General features: G+C 43.7%; 1 long non-coding RNA gene across 1 annotated transcript; it reads right to left on the bottom strand.

Annotated features, from left to right (window-relative positions):
* Positions 1-425: 425 nt before the first annotated feature.
* Positions 426-1,875, bottom strand: LOC133465376 (uncharacterized). The gene is made up of 5 exons (XR_009784620.1): positions 1,725-1,875; positions 921-1,012; positions 704-814; positions 555-595; positions 426-462 (listed from the first exon to the last, which is right to left on the bottom strand). It is a non-coding gene; the product is annotated as an uncharacterized LOC133465376 (long non-coding RNA).
* Positions 1,876-2,912: the final 1,037 nt, after the last annotated feature.

The raw sequence follows: 2,912 nt of genomic DNA, 5'->3' as shown, positions 1-2,912 counted from the left end.
GAAGAACAACAAATTTGCATTTGATCTTTCTGAAGTGTTTATTTCCAAACATTAAGGTACAATTTCTATTGAACTGATGCGCAACATATGTAATTCAATCATTATTTGTTTTATGTTTTTTTTTTTTTTACTTTGAATGCAGTGTTAATGTTCAAACTGTGTCTAATGTTGCACTGGGTTGGAGTACAATTTATTAATTATTCCTATCAGCAGTGAAGCCTGCCTCATTTTAGCTGAACACTTGGGCCTACTACACTACTTAATTTTAATATTGATCATTTTGGTGGTCCCTTGAGGGAGCAAAGTATTTTTAGAGGTGGGACTTGGTGTGAAATCTTTGTGTACCTCTATACCTGGTTCAGCCACAGGTGTTTGGAGAATTCCAATGTACCACAGCTGTTCCGGAGAAAAGTTTCCTTCAGTTCTCCAACTCCTCATAAAGCACTTCAGATAAGACTTGAGCTGTGAGAGAAACACACAATAGAGGTGGATCTCGTCCGAGAGGTCAAACAGTCCCCTTTCTTCCAGTGTATGAAGTACATCATTGTACTTACAAGTGACAGCTGACCACATATCACACCACACCCTCTCAATTCTGAGTACAAAATTAAAGATTGTTTTGTAAAAGAAAACAAACCAGAAATTTAACACTTAATCCATGCTTAAATTAGATTGTGCTGTAACTTCATTTGGTGGATTTTACCTTTGATTGTGAACACCTTTGCCAGCAATGAAGCTTCCACGTCCAGTTCCTCATACAGAGAACACGCATCGTGCGATGTCAACATTTTCCACTCCCTGGTCAGCACGCACTCTAAAAGAATTTAATCAGTCATCATGCCTTGTGCTAGGGTCCAGGGGGTTAACCGATAATGAAGCCCATACAACAAAGAATAATGATCCGTTGATGTACTTCCTACCTTGAGGGCCATCCATGTTTTGGGACACCATTCATGAAGAAGGAGAATGCTGTTGAGGCTTTGTTGTTGGTGGCAGCATCAAGCTATAGAATCTATGTAAAAGGAATGGGGAGATAGATTTCACTATCATGAAGTTTCAACAAAGGCTAATAAAAAGAGAAGGTCGGTCTGGATATGACTACCGTCACATTGGTTGAACGGGAGGGAGAAAGAAAATAAAGTAATCTCAATTTTGAGTACATCTTTTTTTTCAACACCACTTTGGACAATGGTGCAGGAACACATTAGGTTCTGCGAGCTAAAAATCCAAGTTGTGGGGCAGCCGTGGCCCAATGCTTAAGATCAACGCCTGCCACCGTGGGGGACTTCGGTTCAAGATCCCGACTGGACCATCCGCCAACATCCCCCGGACTCACGGGTGTGGTGTCCTTGAGCAAGACACTGATACCCCAAAATGCTCCCCGGGTGCTTCAACTGCCCCCTGCTCCAGTGTGTTCCACTAACATGTGTATGTGTTCACTGTGATGGGTTAAATGCAGAGAACAAATTTCATGTGCATGCATGCATGCATGTTCATGACAATAAAAGATGATTCTTCTTCTTCTTGTACCATCCTTGCCAAAACTCCTGCTCCATCCACCCGGTGCATAGTTGCCTTCACCCGATGCCACTGAATACTGTAGCCTCTGGCTAACAGGTCACCTTTTACCAGTAATTTACATTTTCAGATGTTATTGCGAAAGAACAAAAACAAGAAAAATATGAGTGAGCATCTCAGAGTAAGCTGAAGAATGAAACACTCACCTGATTAACTTATGGTTGGTGTCCACATGAACGAAGGACAATGGTGCAGGACCACATTAGGTTCTGCGAGCTACAAATCCAAGTTGTACCATCCTTGCCAAAACTCGTGCTCCATCCACCCGGTGCATGTTGCCTTCGCCCGATGCCACTGAATACAGTAGCCTCTGGCTAACAGCTCACTTTTTTACCAGTCTATACCCAGCATGGAGCATTCTTGTTTTTATGGACCTGACAACACGATCACGTTCATCATCAGATATTTGTGAGTAAATCTACAAACAGAAAGGCCTTGTTCTTTCATACTTCTGTTCAGTGTTCTTCTTGAAACCGCATACAACCTTGAAACATATTCCACTGGAATACCAGCACATAGGAGACTATGAACGTTATCATAGTCAATTTCCAGGCGTGGCCGTCCCCGATTCCCATAATTTACAGTTACAGTATTTGACACGTTAACGGAAGCTTTAGGAGCTGGAGCATTTATACAACATTCAAGCTAAGGGTGTTGATCAACTCCTGTAGACTGTTAAGGACTTCTTGTGGGATGCTCAGGTAATTTGATGCCACTGTTGCCAATGAAAACTCTTCTTGGGCAACATCGAGGAGGTATTCCAAATCAATGGTTTCATTTCTGAGAAGGAGACTGAATCGTGTGTAAATCCTTTCCAAGATTTGGATGGATGGACGGATAGATAGATAGATAAATAGACAGAATAATGCAAGATGCAGATAGATACAGCAGGTGAGGCTGGGAGAGACCACCTCATCCACACGCAGCATCAGCACTGGGGCGCCCCAAGGTTGTGTCTTCTCTCTCTACACGAACGACTGCACCTCAACGCACCCGCTGTCAAACTCCTGTAGTTTGCAGATGACACCACTGTCATTGGCCTCATCAAGGACGGTGACGAGTCTGCATATCAACAGGAAGTGGTGCGGCTGGAGCTGTGGTGCGGTCGACAAAACCTGGAGCTGAACATGCTCAAGACTGTAGAGATGATCGTGGACTTCAGGAGGCATCCTTCGCCACAGCTGCCCCTCATGTTGTCCAGCTGCCTTGTGTCAACCGTTGAGACCTTCAAGTTCCTGGGAATTACATTCTCTCAGGACCTGAAGTGGGCAATCAACATCAACTCCGTCCTCAAAAAGGCCCAGCAGAGGATATACTTCCTGCGGCTTCTGTGA

This window comes from Phyllopteryx taeniolatus, chromosome 16 (genome assembly GCF_024500385.1).
Source record: "Phyllopteryx taeniolatus isolate TA_2022b chromosome 16, UOR_Ptae_1.2, whole genome shotgun sequence".
In the NCBI taxonomy this organism is placed as follows: domain Eukaryota; kingdom Metazoa; phylum Chordata; class Actinopteri; order Syngnathiformes; family Syngnathidae; genus Phyllopteryx; species Phyllopteryx taeniolatus.
This window is presented reverse-complemented; position numbering and strand designations above follow the sequence as displayed.